The 18,268-nt window shown below is 40.1% G+C and overlaps 1 protein-coding gene across 4 annotated transcripts in view; it reads left to right on the top strand.

Moving 5' to 3' along the window:
* The window catches only part of lnx1 (ligand of numb-protein X 1), a 154,590-nt gene that overhangs the window by 27,170 nt on the left and 109,152 nt on the right, over window positions 1-18,268 (top strand). For 2 of the 4 annotated variants that reach the window (XM_059989200.1, XM_059989201.1), the window contains exon 1: window positions 15,995-16,583. The exons of the other annotated variants lie outside the window; for them this stretch is intronic. The gene's annotated coding sequence lies outside the window, so the exon portion shown is untranslated. Of the gene's footprint in view, window positions 1-15,994; window positions 16,584-18,268 lie in introns of those variants that run through there. 4 annotated transcript variants of the gene reach the window in all.

The following is an 18,268-nucleotide window of genomic DNA, read 5'->3' as shown; positions in this document are numbered from 1 at the left end:
AATTTTTCAAGAGAAGGGCGTTCTGCTCACCAACGTTCTTTCTTATGAGTTATGTCACATTGTGCCACATGACAGAGAGTATAGGAACAGAGTGAGGTGGAGAATAAATGCATGGCTGAGAAAGTGGAGCAGGGGTCAGGGATTCAGATTTCTGAATCACTGGGATCTCTTTTGGGGCAGACGTGACCTGTAGAAAAAGGGCGGTTTGCACTTGAATCCGAGGGGGATCAATATCCTGGCAAGGAGGTTTGCTAAGGCTATTGGGGAGAGTTTAAACTAGAATCTCTGGAGGATGGGAACCAAAATGAAGAGAAGGAGGAAGGGGGTGGTTGGCTCACAAATCAAGAAAGCTTGTAGACAGTGTGAAAGAGAGGATAGGCATTAGGTAGAGAAGGGATACGCTCAGACTGTTGGTTTGAGGTATGTCTTTTTAATGCAAGGAGTATCATGAACAAAGTGAATGAGCTTAGAGCGTGGATCAGTACTTGGAACTATGATGTTGTGACCATTACAGAGACTTGGATGGCTCAGGGGCAGGAATGATTACTTAGAGTGCCAGGTTTCAGAAAGGACATGGAGGGGTTAAAAGAGATGGGGCATGGCACTGCTGATCAGAGATAGTGCCATGACTGTAGAAAAGGAGGAAGTCAAGGAGGGATTGTTTACGGAGTCTCTATGGATGGAAGTAAGGAACAGGAAGGGGTCAATAACTCTACTGTGTGTTTATTTTATAAACCACCCAGTAGTAACAGGGACATTGAGGAGCAAATAGGGAGACAGATTCTAGAAAGTTGCAATAATAACAGGGTTGTTGTGGTGAGAGATTTTAATTTCCCCAATATTGATTGACATCTCCATACAGCAAGGAGTTCAGATGGGGTGGAGTTTGTTATGCATATTCAGGAAGGTTTCCTGACACAATATATAGATAAGCCTACAAAAGGAGAGGCTGTACTTGATCTAGTATTGGGAAATGAACCTGGTCAGTTGTCAGATCTCTCAGTGAGAGCATTTTAGGGATAGTGATCACAATTCTAACTCCTTTACCATAGCATTGGAGAGGGATAGGAACAGACAAGTTAGGAAAATGTTTAATTGGAGTAAGGGGAATTACGAAGCTATCAGACATAATTGGAAGCATAAATTGGAAACAAATGTTCTCAGGGAAATGCACAGCAGAAATGTTGCAAATGTTCAGGGGATATTTGCGTGGTGTTCTCCACAGGTATGTTCCAATGAGACAGGGAAAACATGGTAGGATACAGGAACCATGGTGTACAAAGGCGGATGAAAATCTAGTCAAGAAGAAAAGAAAAGCTTACAAAAGGTTCAAAAACTAGGTAATGATAGAGATCTAGAAAATTATGAGGCTAGCAGGAAGGAGCTTAAGAATGAAATTAGGAGAGCCAGAAGGAACCATGAGAAGGCCTTGATGAGCAGGATTAAGGAAAACCCCAAGGCATTCTACAAGAATGTGAAGAGCAAGAGGTTAAGACGTGAGAGAATAGGACCAATCAAGTATGACAGTAGAAAACTAAGTATGGAACCGGAGGGGATAGCGGAGGTACTTAATGAATACTTTGCTTCAGTATTCACTACGGAAAAGGACCTTGGCAGTTGTAGGGATGACTTGTGGTAGACTGAAAAGCTTGAGCATATAGACATTAAGAAAAAGGATGTGCTGGAGCTTTTGGAAGGCATCAATTTGGATGAGTCATCGGGACTGGACGAAATATACCCCAGGCTACTGTGGGAAGTGAAGGAGGAGATTGCTGAGCCTCTGACAATGATCTTTGTATCATCAATGGGGACAGGAGAGTTTCCAGAGAATTGGAGGGTTGCAGATATTGTTCCCTTATTCAAGAAAGGGAGGAGAGATAGCCCAGGAAATTATAGACCAATGAGTCTTACTTCAGTGATTGGTAAGTTGATGGAGAAGTTCCTGAGAGGCAGGATTTTTGAACATTTGGAGAGGCATAATATGATTAGGAATAGTCAGTATGGCTTTGTGAAAGGAAGGTTGTGCCTTATGAGCTTGATTGAATTTTTTGAGAATGTGACTAAGTACATTGATGAAGGTAGAGCAGTAGATGTAGTGTATATGGATTTCAGCAAGGCATTGGATAAGATACCCCATGCAAAGCTTATTGAGAAAGTAATGAGGCATGGGATCCAAGGGGACCTTGCTTTGTGGATTCAGAATTGACTTGCCTGCAGAAGGCAAAGAGTGGTTGTTGACAGGTCATATTCTGCATGGAGGCTGGTGACCAGTGGAGTGCTTCATTGATCCGTTCTGGAACCCCTCCTCTTTGTGATTTTTATAAACAACCTGGATGAGGAAATGGAGGGTTGGGTTAGTAAATTTGCTGATGACACAAAGGTTGGAGGTGTTGTGGATAGTGTGGAGGGCTGTCAGAGGTTACAGTGGAACATTGATAGGACACAAACCTGGTCTGAAGTTTCAGATGGAGTTCCACCCAGATAAGTGTGAGGTGGTTGATTTTGGTAGGTCAAATATGATGGCAGAATATAGTATTAATGGTAAGACTCTTGGCAGTGTGGAGCATCAGAGGGATCTTGGGGTCCATGTCCATAGGACGCTCAAGGCTATTGTGCAGGTTGACTGTGTGGTTAACAAGGCATATGGTGCAATGGCGTTCATCAATCATGGGATTGAATTTAGGAGCCCAGAGGTAATGTTGCAGCTATACAGGACCCTTGATCAGACCCCACTTGGAGTACTGTGCTCAGTTCTGATCGCCTCACTACAAGAAGGATGTGGAAGCCATAGAAAGGATGCAGAGGAGATTTACAAGGATGTTGCCTGGATTGGGGAGCATGCCTTAAGAGAATAGGTTGAGTGAACTTGGTCTTTTCTCCTTGGAGTGACGGAGGATGAGAGGTGACCTGATAGTGGTGTATAAGATGACGAGAGGCATTGATCATGTGGATAGTCAGAGGCTTCTTCCCAGCGCTGAAATGGCCAACACGAGAGGACACAGTTTTAATGTGCTTGGAAGTAGGTACAGAGGGGATGTCAGGGGTGAGTTGTTTTTTTTTACAGAGCATGGTGAGAGCGTGGAATAGGCTGCTGGTGACTGTGGTGGAGGCTTTTAGGAAACTCTTGGATAGGTACATGGTGCTTAGAAAAATAAGAGAGTTATGGGTAATCCTGAGAAATTTCTAAAGTTAGTGCATGTTCGGCACAGCTTTGTGGGCCGAAAGGACTCTATTGTGCTGTAGGTTTTCTATGTTCTACATTCTTATGCAACAGACAGGGCACTATCAATGACAGGACGCCACCATGGAGTTACTACTTTCTTGAAAAAAATGATGTGCCTGACATATTTACAATTCACAGACAACATCTAGCTGCAAAAAACATACTGTAAGTGTTTGGCTGCACAAATCATTAAATACTGTTTATTCAGCAGTAAGTAAAATCAAGTCTCATGCTCATTTCTCAACTACTTTCAGCTTTGTATTAAAGATGACAAACAGTTTGAACACTTGATGTTGCACACAGAAATCAGACAGCTCTCAAAAGCAAACTCCCAAAATGAACACTTTCATGCACTTTTTGAAGCTGTGATAAAATTCTTTGAAGACTTGAAAGCTTCATTCAGTAATCAACTCAAGAATGTTAATCCTGAAATAGCTTATTTGTCAAAGTTTCATGAAATTATTCTTCGGTTGCAAGGAAATTGTGTGAATCTAATCAGGTTAACTCTATTTAAGTGCAACATAGGCAATTGCAACCTTTTCCAATATTGCAGCCTCTCTGAGTTGGAAAAGAAAGAAAGAATCCTAGATGATGATCTTCAAGTACAGTCTGCCACCAGGGTGAGCTGAAAAAGACATATCCGTGAGATTTTGGTATCTTCTCTCAATCCAAATTCCAGATTGGGTAATAAATCGATTCCTGACATTTACAATAAGAAATTAACAGGAAGGACAGAGGAAAAACTGACGTTGCTACAAAATGACTTTGAGTTGAAGTCAAGGTTCAAAAATTCTTATCAAGACTTTAGGTTGCAGAAAGAAGTGTCAGTGGTATCCTGTACTGTGGAAGAGGGTCAAGATGATCTTTATTGCATTCCAAACATCATATTTAGTGGAGTGCCATTTTAGTGCAGTCACCCAGCTTCTTTCAATGCAATGAAATATACTGCAAATTATTGAAGGTGGGGATCTGAGACTCTTGAGTGACACTCAGCCTGATGTTGAGAAGCTGATATAATCGCACCAAGCTAATCCTTATTGAAAGGGGATAAAGCAATGAATCGTTGGACTGCTTATGTACACTCTTAAGATTGTTGATGAAAATTGTTTTTACTGTAATTGAATAAAGAAATATATTTATTTGCACCTTTAAATTGATTTAAATAATTTTCGCAATTATTTGTCATTGCTTTAAATTTTCAGTTCCTAGTTTCTTCCACCATCTTTTGTAAATGAAAATTTTTCTTAGAGTGTTTATGCAATGGCCAGAAAAGGAGGGAAGGGCCTCACTGGGTATATGGTCTGGGAGCCAAGGGGACTGTAACCCAAAAGAGTTTGGGCACCACTGATCTAGCTAATTGGACACCCTCACAGGGAGGACATGCAAAATCCACATAGCATACGGATAGGTTTCTGCACACGTCCACCCTCCAGCACTTTGCTCTGTATGTGAGGTAGAGCAGGCAAAGTCAAATTACCAGTTACCACGATTTGGGCAGGGTTGTATATGTCCTCATGATTTTCAAGGCTAGACTGTATGGGATATGTTGCCCTGTATGTCCAATTCTCAATCCATTGCTTTTGTTGAAAGCTCTGCCCCACATGCACTAACCTATAGATCTACCCAATGAGGGTATACTTTTCAAACATGCAGTGAATTCATCAAATCAGTTATCTCATACAACACCCCAACCTGCACAAGCCACAAATTTTTAAATTTATCTGAAAAGTATTAACCTTAATGGATGCCAATGCAGACGGCATTGGCCAGCTTGTGTACGTGTACGGTTGAGCTCTGAGGTTCTACAGTTCCAGGTTCCCTAAAAGGTTGTGCATTTAAATATAAGTTCATGATTGTGTCATAGGTCATCAGGTAAAACAGCAATAGTTTCAAATACTTGTGTCGTTGTACTTTTTGACATGTGGTACGCCTTGTATTTATCATGTATAATTGTGGATAGAACTAAACAAGAGCATCAGCATGTTATCCTGTGACACATCAACTGAGCTGAAGCTTATGCTATGGCAAATAACCTATGCTCACAGCTGCATAATGTCAGCTCCTGAACGTGCCTTTTCCAGAACTCCACCCCCTCCCCCACCGCAACGCCACTATGCTAATACTAAAGAATAATTACTGTAGGTGAAATAGGGAGCTTAAATGAATGTGGAGGAACAAGTATTTGTGATTGCACATGTGCATGAAGCCCTGAAAGAAATGGAATATGTTTGTAAAGTATCAGATCTTCGGCTTCACTAATAAGAGGCATGAACAAAGACAGGGAGGTTATGTAGTCAGTGTAAACTGGAGTTTTGTATACAATTGTGGTCACTGTACTTTAGAGAGGATGTGCAGGTCCTGGAGAAGGATAGAAGAAATTGATGAGAATGCTTCCAAGTATGCAAGATTTCAGCTAAAAGGTTAGACTGAAGTATCTGGAGATCTCTCTGGATCAAAGAAGGTGGAAAGAAGATTTGTTAATATGTAAAAGCATAGAATTGTTTGGAAGGGTGTGGTGAACTACATATACCTGTCTGGACACGCCCCCCTGCTGACTGCTCCTGTGGCTCCTCCCACGGACCCCGGTATAAAGGCAATTGGAGACACCGCCCCGGCCTCATTCTCCAGGACGTAGTGTGGTGGTCAATTGCTGCTTGTTCTTTCTTCCAGCCAATAAAAGCCTATAATCTCACCTCACGTCTCGGAGAGTTATTGATGGTGCATCAAAGGTTTAAGTGCAGTACCTGTACAATGTATTCACCCTCCCCTGGAAGCTTACATGTTTTATTATTTTACAACATTGAATCACAGGGGATTTAATTTGGCTTATTTGGCACTGATCAACAGAAAAAGATTCTTTCTTGTCTGAAAGTGAAAACAAATTTCTTCAGCAAACACGAGGAAATCTGCAGATGCTGGAAATTCAAGCAACACACACAAAATGCTGGTGGAACACAGCAGGCTAGGCAGCATCTATAGGGAGAAGCGCTGTCGATGTTTCAGCCCAAGACCCTTCGTCCTGACGAAGTTCCTTCAGCTTTCTTCAAATTTCTTCAAATTAGTCTAAATTTATTACAATTATTAAACACAAAATAATTGATTGCATAATTACTCACCCTCCCTCAAATCAGTATTTAGTAGATGGACCTTTGGCAGCAATTACAGCCTCGAGTCTGTGTGGATAGGTCTCTGTCAGCTTTCCACATATGGACGCTGCAATTTTTCCTCATTCTTCTTTACAAAACTATTCAAGATCGTCTGATTGCATGGGGATGCTGAGTGAACAGCCCTTTTCAAGTCCAGACACAAATTCTCAGTTGGATTGAGGTCTGGACTCTGACTTGGCTACTCCACGTTAACTTTGTTGTTATTTAAAATCATTCCTGTGCAGCTTTGGCTTTATCTTTGGGGTTGTTGTCTTGCTAGTAAACAAATCTCCCAAGTCACAGTTCTCTTGCAGACTGCATCCAGGATTTCCCTGTACTTTGCTCTACTCATTTTACCCTCTACCTTCACGAGCCTTCCAGGTCCTGCTGCAGTGAAGCATCCCCACAGTATGATGCAGCCACCACCATGTTTCATGGTAGGGATGGTGTGTTTCTGATGGTGTGCAGTGTTTGACATACACCAATTATAGTGTTTAGGTTGATGGCCAAATAGCTCAATTTTGGGTTCATCAGACCATAGAATCTTCTTCCAGCTGCCTATAGTCTGCAACATTGCTTCTGGCAAACTCTAGCCAAGATTTCATGTGAATTTTTTCCATCAGTGGCTTTCTCTTTGTCGCTCTCTCATAAAGCTGTGACTGATGAAGCACCCAGGCAACAGTTGTTGTATGCACAGTCTCTCCCATCTCAGCCACTGAAACTTGTAACCCCTCCAGAGTTGTCATAGACTTTTTGGTGGCCTCCCGCTTACTAGTCCTCTTCTTGCACGGTCAGTCAGTTTGTGCAGACAGCCTGCTCTAGGCAGATTTACAGCTGTGCCATATTCTTTCCACTTCTTGATGATTGACTTAACTGTACACCAAGGAATATTCAGTGGCTTGGAAATTTTCTCGTATTCATCTCCTGACTTGTGCTTTTCAATAACATTTTCATGGAGTTGCTTGGAGTGTTCTTTTGTCTTCATGGTGTAGTTGCTGTCAAGATACAGAGTCACCAGCGGTTGGACCTTATAAGTGTATTTTTACTAGAATCAGTTGAAACACCTTGACTGCACACAGGTGATGTCCAATTAAGTAATTATGTGACTTCTAAAGCCAGTTGGTTGCACCAGTGATGACTTGGTGTGTCATAATAAAAGGGGTGAATATTTATGCAATAAATGATTTTGATTTTATATTTATAATTAATTTAGATCACTTTGTGGAGATCTGTTTTCACTTTGACATGAAAGTCTTTTTCTTTCAATCTATGTTTTAAAAAAAGCCAAATTAAATCCACTGTGATTCAATACTGTAAAACAATAAAACATAAAGATTTCGAAGTTGGGGGGGGGGGATGAATACTTTTTATAGGCTCTGTAGAACCTAATCCATTAGCAGGTCATTTAAGTATCAGTGGAAAGTGATTTTAAATTGAAGAGAAAAGCTAGAAAAAAGTAAACCTCTTCATGCAAAGTGTGGTTATTAACTAGAACTACTAAAGCTAATTTGTGATTTTTGCAGATATTCAGAATTTTCAAAGGGGACTGAAAAATATACAGGTCTGAATTCAAAAGGAACATAATAAGTTGCTCTAAAAGATTTCTCTAGGCAGAAAGGCTATCTGTGCAATAAGACTTTGTATAGGTAAATGATAAACTGTTGCAGTTTTCAGCTCCTGCTGTCATGTAGCATGGACGAGCAGAACAAGCCATGCTCACGGAACAGCTGAGGAAGTTACCTCACTCGCTTACATGGCTGTTAAGACAAATGATTTCTTTAAACTTGTATTGTATTTTTTTCTGAAATTTTCATTTAAGTGTTTTCTAAAGTAATACATGATGAAAATTATAAAATACTTTTGGTTCCTTTCATCCATTCAACTCCATTTATATAGAGTTGTCATTATTGTGCCAGGATTCACCTGGTGCAGGTTCTTGGACTGCTTCTCCACTTTGGCTAAGAGAGCAGCCAGTACACACTTCAAAAATAATCCTGAACTTAAGACACTTTTAAAAGTCACAGAACGTTGGCAATTAAATGCAGTTCTTTCAGCATTTTTCCATTTAATCTAGTCTGATAAAACTTTTGCTTCAGCAGATGGCCTTAATATTTCTCATAGTCAGTGTTTTTTTTTCTTTTCAGTAGCATCTTTCAGAATGGTGGTGTTGCATAAGATGTAATTGTTTGCTTCCAGAACCTTACAGAAGTTGAATGTGGCATAGAACTGTAGATTTTTGGTAGATGCCCAAGGAATTGGGGAAAAACAAATGTTAACCTAGTACTATATTTAACCAAAAGTTATGTGCAGTTAATTTTAAAGTTTTAAAAAAGAAAGTTTACACCTTCCATCCTCTGACATGTCATTATCCTAGAAACTTCAGCTGTTGTCACTTTTCTTTTGAAAGGTGAAGTTGAAATACTGTAGAAGCTCTTTCTAAAGATTTAACCAAGTTAAATGTTTACCTTCTTGGTGGAGATCTCTGCAAACATTGGCTAAGTACATTTAAATGATGCTAATAGATTTAAAAGAGGATATTCTCCCTATGCTTCCCTTCTTGGTTTTACTTTTCCCAAAGTTAAATTCTGCAGTTTCTCAGCTCTTATGGATTGCTGCCTCAGGTTGTAATGTTTTCACACTTAAGGTATTGAAGGCATAGTATGACTGGGAATAGTCAGCATGGCTTTATCAAAGGCGGGTCATGCCTTGCGAGCCTGATTGAATTTTTTTGAGGATGTGACTAAATACATTGTTGAAGGTAGAGCAGGAGATGTAGTGTATGGATTTCAGCAAGGCATTTGATAAGGTACCCCATGCAAGGCTTATTGAGAAAGTAATGAGGCATGGAATCAAAGGGGACATTGCTTTGTGGATCCAGAACTAGCTTGCCCACAGAAGACAAAGAGCGGATGTAGACGGGTCATATTCTGCATGGAGGTCGGTGACCAGTGGTGTGCCTCAGGGACCTTTTCTGGGACCCTTGCTCTTCCTGAATTTTTATAAATGACCTGGATGAGGAATTGAAGGGATGGGTTAGTAAATTTGCTGATGACACAAAGGTTGGGAGTGTTATGGATAGTGTGGAGGGCTGTAGGAGGTTACTGAGGGACATCGATAGGATGCAAAACTGGGCTGAGAAGTGGCAGATGGAGTTCAACCCAGATAAGTGTCAACTGGTTCATTTTGGTAGGTCAAATATGATGGCAGAATATAGCATTAATGGCAAGGCTCTTGGCAGTGTGGAGGATCAGAGGGATCTTGGGGTCTGTGTCCATAGAACACTTAAAGCTGCTAGATAGGTTGACTCTGTGGTTAAGAAGGCATACAGTGCATTGACTTTCATCAATCATGGGATTGAGTTTAAGAGCCGAGAGGTAATGTTGCAGCTATAGAGGACCCTGGTCAGACCCCACTTGGAGTACTGGTTGCCTCACTTCAGGAAGGATGTGGAAACCATAGAAAGGGTGCAGAGGGTGCAAGGATGTTGCCTGGATTGGGGAACATGCCCAATGAGAATAGGTTAAGTGAACTCGGCCTTTTCTCTTTGGCGGGATGGAGGATCAGAGGTGACCTGATAGAGGTGTACAGGATAATGAGAGGCATTGATTGTGTGGATAGTCCGAGGCTTTTTCCCAGGGCTGAAATGGCAAGCAAGAGAGGGGACAGTTTTAAGGTGCTTGGAAGTAGGTACAGAGGAGATGTCAGGGGTAAGTTTCTTACGCAGAGAGTGGTGAGTGTGTGGAATGGGCTGCCGGTGGCGGTGGTGAAGGCAGATACAACAGGGTCCTTTAAGAGACTCCTGGATGGATACATGGAGCTTAGAAAAATAGAAAGCCTAGGTAGATCTAAGGTAAGTAAATGTTTGGCACAGTCTTGTGGGATGAAGGGACATTATTGTGCTATAGGTTTTCTATGTTTCTGAAACTGTTTCAATTACATGTAATTTTTAACATTGCAGTAGCAAATTCAATCGGAAGGACTAGATGAAAATAGACAATTTAACTTTAATATTTCAATTTCAAATTCACAAACTAAACTAGAACTGAGACACTAGGTAGCTTGTAGAACAGCAGAACAAGAAAGGAATCAAAATTCCAGATTAATTTCTTAGTAAAATTGTTAACAAGGTCAATTTTGTTGTAAATCAATATGGAAAAAATTACTGTTGCCTTTGAGTAAAAGTCGACTTCTGTTGTACAGCCCGGAAGAAATGTGATGATGTTGACTTGTTCCCAAGAGCAGCTGGCAATTTGGACTATAAGCAATCCAACTTTGTCATTAGAATGTGAGCTGAGGTATTTTAAAATTGCTGAGAACTGATTTTGTTGCAGTCTTGCTGGATGCTTAGATGGAGCATCTGTAAAGAGACAATTGCAGTCAGAGTTCTGGTCTAATCAACACAGAAATTCAAACCTCACTGTGGCAACTGAGGGATTTACATGTCATAAATAATACCTCAAATTTCTTAAAAATAAAGTAATCTTAGTAACAGTGGGCATGAAACTATGGTATTGAGTTAAAGACCCAACTGGTTATTAGGGAAAGAAAACTGCCATTTTTGCCTGATCTGCCCTTTGCGTGATTGCTAGTTACCTTGTGAAAGTCAGAGCTGAATCACTGGTTTTATTTTTGAGTGTAATCCTTATCATTGTAAGTTAAGGAGACAGTTGTTCTTTATGATGTTCTAATGGGCATTCTCTGCATATACTTGTTGGACAGAACCTAGAAGGTGTAGCTTTGGTAACTCAAGCGGATGGATATGTTTCTTGGCTCTGTTATCAAAGGATGTGGTTACAGACATCTATGTTTCTTGGGAGTTCAGATATGTGAACATCTGCTTAGGTTTAAGATAAACCTAACTGCTTTGCTTACAAGGGATGTACAACTCTATTGTATATCAAACTTGTCTTTTGTCAAAAACATTTATGAAGGTTGAAATTGTTAATGCCTTGAATTCAGCTATTACAGATTGCTTTGTCTGCAACAACATTCACTACTGTTACTAGCAGTTTAAATCCCCGTTTATGGAGAGAACTACATTGTTTGAATAAATAAAATTGTTCATTATATAATTCAGTAGAAGTTATGATAAATTGTTCTCAGGAGTAGTGAGTTATTTAAAACAGTTGTCCTAGGAATTAGATTAGTCTTAGATTGATGTCAATAGCATAGTTACTGGACTGGCAGCCAGAGTTCTGCACTATTGATCCAGATACGAGTTTGAATGTCATCAAGTCTCCTGGGGAATTGATATTCAAGTAATTGAATCTGGAATTGAACTAGTTTTAGTAGTCTTGAAGATATTGGACTATCCTTTAAAACCGTATATGGTTTAGTAAGGACCATTTAGGAGGGAATGTCTGTCATCTGCATCTAGTTGGCCCGATATCTAATTTCAATCCCACCAGTGTTGTTGACTCTCTGCTACATCTGTTCAAAACCAATGAGGTTTGGACAATATATAGAAAAGCAAAATAATGCAGCTCATGGAAATCTGCAATGAAAGCAGAAAATGCTGGGATTGCTCAGTAGACAAGGCGGAGAGAGCAATAAAGTTAACAATTTTATAAAATTGGAGCTGAAGCAGTTCTTGAGACAGTAATGAGAAGTGTTCCTTGAGATTTGGCCTTGTTAAGTGGCAGGAAGGGTTAGAGTTGATGTCAAACGGGATGGGATGAAGCTCTGGAGTTTTAGTGAGGAAAAATCCATCTTATCTAAGATCAGGTGTCTGACGTCATGAATGTGTTCTGATATGTAAACAAAGCTCTTGTAGCTAAGGGAAAATGGAGGTCTGGGAACCGTGGAGGTAATAATACAGGGTGAAGAAAATGCAGTGTTACTGTTGCTGTAGTCATGATGAATAGGTTACTGTGGAACTGGGTATCAGAAGAGAAACATTGGTGTGATACTTCACTGCTGTGAAAGGGATAGAATCATAATTTGTAATACTGAATTTAGTTTGTATGCACAGCATAAAACATGGTGAATTTTAAATTTTCTTTAACTGTGAAAACTTTTGTGAGACATATTTAAAGTAATGGATTTCTGCAGGCAACAACTGTTATGTAAATGTGAAGCTTTGTGCTTATTTTTCTGGGATACCATTTTTGTGGCTGGGAGAAATCTTGAAAGCTCACATTTTCCAGAAAGGTCATAATAGCTCAGTTCATTTGAAACACTGACGCTGTTCACATGTCATTCATCTGGTCCTTCTGATGCTAATAAATTCTGCTCATTATACATTAAGAAAATTTGCCAGTCGTGGTGGTAATTTCCTTTCGTGTTCACTCTAAAGTTGTCTACAGTGATGTAGTAATTAACTCCATTTAAGGCTTGCTAATAGTCAGAGAAATTCCAGCAGGAGGGAATATGATGCTTTATTTTGTGTTTATTCACAAGACAAAACCCTAAACTGTGACCTGCTGTTTTAATTTGCATGAAAAGAAAATGATATGCAGGTCTTGACAAGCAAGCTATACAGAGCAGTCTCACAAGGCTGGGCTGTGACAGCATTCATTTTCAAATTGCCTGTGGATAAGAGACTCATTTTGGTCTTATGTGTTTGTGTCTGGAAGTTTTAAATATTCTTGTTGAACACGAGTGGATTATGTGTAGACCTAAATTTTCTGCTTACAAAGGCCCTGTTGCCCGGTGAGTTTTTTGTTGCATGTGCTTCAGTGGCAAAGCCTAATGGCACTTGTGTTTTGTGTATATCTTTCAATGAACAGACCATATGAGACAACTCGGCCATTTTATAGAGAACCAAGTTTCATTTTCAGAAGGTAACTAGTGAGTCATACAAATTCCAACAATTTATTTTTACCAGTAATATTACTGCTTTCTGGAATATTAACCAACTAACTCACCAATAAAGCATAACTTAATAGTTATGAAACTCATGTAACCATTAAAAACATTTACTTCCAGAAAGCGACTGTGCTGAAAAGCACCAAGACATTTAAAGTTAACTCGAGTGAACAGTTAATATGTTCCTTGGTTGTTTGTCTTTTTGATAGCTTGTAAACAATAGATTAGTAGAGGTTTTTATACAATTGGCACTATTTTCTTTTTGAATTATATCTAACTTACTAGTTTGGTTGAATAGCAAACTATAATTATGGTTTATTTATTATAGCTGCCTAGTTCTATTGATAAAGCACTGAGGAAAGCTATTCAGCAGTTGAAGCTGAGCAGGCTCTCAAACAGAAATCTACTTAACAACTTTCTCCATCTTGAGTGCCACCTAATCTTGAATTCTTTCTCTCCTCATATCTATCCAAAACAGAACTTGCTCTGGATTTCTGATCACAACTATTGCATGAGAAAGCATGTTTTTCCTTCTCACCACTGAATCTTTTACCCAATTCTTTTTGTCTCCCTTCTGTGGTCCTTGACTTTTCGACTAACAGTAGAAAGTCTTTGTCTCGACTCTCAATGATTTTCGATATTTCTAACAGTTCACCTCTTTCTATCCTTGTAACTGAAGTCTTTCAGTTCATTCAAGATATTCCACTAAATAACTTCTGTGGATGTTCTAACACCTTCACATCCTGTGTTGCATTGGTCCGTGTTGGATGTAATGTTGTAACTGGATCAGTGTTCCATAGATCTTCAATGAAGAGAGGAAAGGAGAGATACCCTGGAATGGAGGGCTATAGTTGTAATGACTGATTGAATTGGCTGGCATTATTCTTACTGCAATTTAGGAGTTTGAATGGTGACCATTAGATGTTTACAAAATTGATCATGGATAGGGTAGATATTTTTCACTTTTACACATAGCGGAGTCATCTGGAACTCAAGTGCATAGGTTTAAGCTGAGCTAGGAGAAATTTAAAGGAGATCTAAGTTTTCACATGGAGGATGGTGAATATTTGGAAAGAATTGTCAGAGGAGGTAGAGGAGGGAGATACTGTTGCAGTCATTAAAAGGCCTATAGATAAATTGTTGGATAAGGAATGGGCAAAAGGATATAGGTCTAAACTAAAGATTAACATAGATGAGAATTGTGGCCATGAAGGACTGTAAGGGTTTCTTTTATGTGCTGTACATAACCGAGATTTGGTAAATGCTGCAAATCTCTATAGAGAGACTAGTATCCATTATTTTTTAAAATTTCCTTAATCTTCCTTCCACCTTCAGAGATTTGCACAATATTCCCAGCCTGTGCATTCAATTACAAGGTATAAATGTCAGAGAGTAGCTATTGGTCGTGGAACATGTTGACAGAGGGATGGGCTGTTTATTTTCGCAAAACTGTTGTGTATTTAATAAGGATGTGGATGATCTTATTATAACTTCAATTCCCATCTCCCAGTGATAACCTTCAACTCCCTGGCCAAGTTCTGCTTCTTGTTAGCTAGCCCTTGTTCTCTCTATACCAAAATACTACCAGAAACTTTTATTTCTTAATACGATGTAGTACATAAAAAAGTGTCATCATATCAGCCCCTACAGAAAATCTTAAGGAAAGGCATCTTTTAGTTCTGCTTTATCCTTGGCACCTGTTACTACTACAAAGAGCTTTGATAAATTTGTTAAACAAGATTTCCCTTTCATAAAACTCCTTGTTGATTTTGCCTGATTATCTTCAAATTTTTTCTAAGTGCCATGCTATAAAATCTTTAACATTTTCCCTATAAGATGTTAAGATAATTAATATGTGGCTTTTTGTGCCTTTTATCAACAAAGGAGTTACATTTTCTATTTTGGAACCTTCCCAATCAATCCCCATTAATGGCCTGAAAAAATTGAGTATGATGGTTAAAAACAGGTTATTTTTAAGAAATCCTTGCTTACACTTTTATTTATGAAGGAAAGATGGGACAAGATCCTATACGCTTTAATGGACTTTTTAATTCGTACTGCCCATTTCAGTGATTTTTATTTTTGTTGAATATACGTTTCCCTGTACCAGTAAGATTGCAACATTTAATTTATATTGCTTTTCATTTTTGATCCTACCAAATGCATTACTTGACACAACTTTTGAGTTTCATTTGTCTTGTCTTCTCAACAATCTTCAGCCTTAAGTTTGTTTCTGTTTGTTACTTTTCCAGTTTTATGTCATCTGCAGATCTGAGAATGCAATCTTCACACTTATGCCCAAGTCCCTTATATAAAGTAAAAAGTGAGATTTCAGCACCTGTTTTGGAATCCCTGTTGCCTTGACTTATCAGTACTCAAGATGACATCCTTATTGCATAGGACCCAGAACTTTTGGCAGCTTTGTCTTATCAGATTCTGCAGGATCTGTAATTTGGGTGTAGCTTCCCTCTCATTATTTGAACACTTGGAATTGTAGGATTTGGAGAAATGTGTCTCTCCTACTAGATGATAGAGATTACAAATAAAAAAACAAAAAATGCTAGGGAATCTCAGCGGGTCAGGCTACACCTGTGGAAGAGGAAACTCTTAATGTTTTAGTTGAACTAACAAAGGGAGGAATTAATTTGTTCTACATAGCAGTGAAGGAGGGAACAAGGTAAATTTCTGTGGTACGGTAAAATAATTTAGAGCGACAATCTGCTGAAAGGTCTCAGCTAGCAAAGCAATATTTGTGAGACTGAAGGATTTGTCAACATTCTGAGTTGAAACCCTATATCATAACTGAAAGGGAGAGGCGAAATGGCCAGTATAAGTGGAGAGGCAAGGGATTGGTGGACTTTGCATATATTTTACAGTTAAGCCTCTTCGTGTACTTTGGAATTAGTTTATTATTGTCACGTGTTCTGAGGTGCAGTGAGGAGCTTGCCTCGCATTCTGCTCGTATCAGATCCTAACACAGTGCATTGAGGTAGAACAAGTTAAAACAACAGCAGAATGCAGAAAAAGTACAACAGCTCAGAGAAAGTGAGTTGGACTGCGACCAGTCACCGAGTGGGAGTGTGAGAAGAGTGCTTAGGTTCACACTCAGGATTGACAAAGCAGCACCTCGTGGCAGTTTTACAGAGTTGGACTATGACCAGTCACAGAAGAGAAGAGGGCTTCCTTTTCATTTAGGTTCGCACTCAAGATTAAAAAGGCAGAGCTTCTCAGCAGTTTCATAGATCTGGCAGTGAGCAGTCACTCAGCAGGATTTATTAGAAAGGGCAAATAAAAATAAGGCAGGCACTAGTGGAGTGGCCATTATTGTGAGTGGGCCAGTGTTAGAGTGGGAAGGCTTTGGCGCATCAAGCTTTGGCGAGATCGGGCTTTGGTGAGGTAAATGTCTGGTAAGTTTCTCTTTTTCTTGTTTTTTCTTTATTCTTCCTTCCTCGTGTGTTAGTACAGTAAGAATGGCTCCGGGGCAATGTTTTGTTCTGTGAGTGAGACATGAGAATTCTGGGAGACGTCCAGCCTACTGGATAACCACATCTGCACCGGGTGTACCAAGCTACAGCTCCTCAGAGAAAGTGTTAAGGAAATGAAGCTGCAGCTCGATGACCAACAGCTCATACAGGAAAATGAGGAGATGATAGATAGGAGCTACAGGGAGGTAGTCACCCCGAGGATGCAGGAGGCATGTAACTGGGTGATTGTCAGGAGAAGAAAGGGAAATGGGAGGACAGTGTAGAGTGTCCCTGTGGCTGTTCCCCTCAATAGTAAGTATACCACTTTGAATACAGTCAAGGGGGATGACCTAACGGTGGGGGGGGGGGGGGGGGCAGGGAGGAGCCACAGCGACCAGGTTTCTGGCAGGTCTGGTGCTGTAGCTCAGAAGAGAAGAGAGGTGAAGAGGACTGCAATTGGTGATGGGAGATTCCATAGTTAGAGGAACAGAAACGAGATTCTGCAAACGCAATAGAGACACCTTGGCGGTATGTTGCCTCCCAGGTACCAGGGTTAAGGATGTCCCAGGTCGGGTCCACGGTATTCTCAAGGGGGAGGGTGAGCAACCAGAAGTCTTGGTACATATTGGCACCAATGGCATACTGTAATACAAAAGGTGAGGAGGTCCTGAAGAGGTATTTTAGGGAGCTAGGTAGAAAGCTGAAAAGCTGGTCCTCCAGGGTAGCAGTTCCTGGATTGCTGTCCATGCCACACGCCAGAGAGGGTAAGAATAGGATGACTTGGCAGACGAGTACATGGCTGAAGAACTGGTGCAGATGGTAGAATTTTAGATTAATGGATCACTGGGATCTCTTCCGCGACCTGTACAAAAGGGAAGGTTACACCTGAGCCCAAGGGCGACCAATATCCTTGCAGGAGTTTTGCTCGAGCTGTTCGGGTGGGTTGAGACTAATTTGACTGGGGGATGTGAACTGGAGTGATAGTGCTGAGGATGAGGTAGTTGGTTTACAGAGGCAGTGTGTACTAAGATTGCTAGCAAGGAGAGGCTGATGATAGGGAAAAATTGCAGTTAACAGGATGAGTTGCAATGTAAAAGGCTGTCACTATCGGAAAGGGTAAAAACAGGATTGAAGGTGTTATATTTGAATGTGCGCGTTATACGGAATAAGGTAGATGAACTTGTAGCACGGTTACAGATTGGCATGTATGACGTTGTGGGCATCACTGAATCATGGCCAAAAGAAGATTATAGCTGGGAGCTTAACATCCAAGATACATAATTGTTGAAAGAACATGCAGGTAGGCAGATGACATGATGTGGATCTGTTGGTAACAAATGAAATCAAATCATTAGAAAGAGGTGCTGAATCATTGTGGGTACAGCTAAGGAACTGCAAGAGTAAAAAACACTGAGAGTTATATACAGACATGCAAACAGTAGTGAGGAGGTGGTCTACAAGCTACAGTGGGAGTTAGAAGATGCAGGTCAAAAGGGCATGTTACAATAGTCATGGAGGATTTCACTCTGCAGATAGATTGGGAAAATCAAGATGGTGCTGTATTGCAAGAGGAGGAAATTCTAAATTGCCTACGAGATGTCTTTTCAGTGTTGCTCATGGTTGAGTCC

This window comes from Hypanus sabinus, chromosome 14, assembly GCF_030144855.1.
Source record: "Hypanus sabinus isolate sHypSab1 chromosome 14, sHypSab1.hap1, whole genome shotgun sequence".
NCBI classification, from domain to species: domain Eukaryota; kingdom Metazoa; phylum Chordata; class Chondrichthyes; order Myliobatiformes; family Dasyatidae; genus Hypanus; species Hypanus sabinus.
Note: the sequence above shows the minus strand (reverse complement) of the source record. Positions and strands in the feature narration are given on the sequence as shown.